This window comes from Penaeus monodon, chromosome 25 (genome assembly GCF_015228065.2).
Source record: "Penaeus monodon isolate SGIC_2016 chromosome 25, NSTDA_Pmon_1, whole genome shotgun sequence".
Lineage (NCBI taxonomy): Eukaryota > Metazoa > Arthropoda > Malacostraca > Decapoda > Penaeidae > Penaeus > Penaeus monodon.
In genome coordinates this window covers 10,733,772-10,733,984 of record NC_051410.1, presented here as the reverse complement: position 1 = coordinate 10,733,984, position 213 = coordinate 10,733,772, and the positions used below count along the sequence as shown (strand labels likewise).

The 213-nt window shown below is 36.6% G+C and overlaps 1 protein-coding gene across 1 annotated transcript in view; it reads right to left on the bottom strand.

Annotated features, from left to right (window-relative positions):
* The window catches only part of LOC119589040 (phenoloxidase-activating factor 2-like), a 7,658-nt gene that overhangs the window by 6,615 nt on the left and 830 nt on the right, over positions 1-213 (bottom strand). The window lies entirely within an intron of this gene.

Sequence of the window (213 nt, the reverse complement as noted above, 5' to 3'; positions counted from 1 at the left end):
ACTTTCAACCAATTACCACGAACAAAAGATTATAGATATAACGGAGGTTATATAACAGGAAATAACAGGAAATTTATACATGCTACAGTGACTACAGGGTTACACACTTTTGTAATGAGCGAGATGGAATTACCGTTCAGATATCACCAGCTGGGGAGTCCCTTCCTTTATGTGGGGGATTTTTCTCGCTTGATAAGAAAAGATATAAAAAAG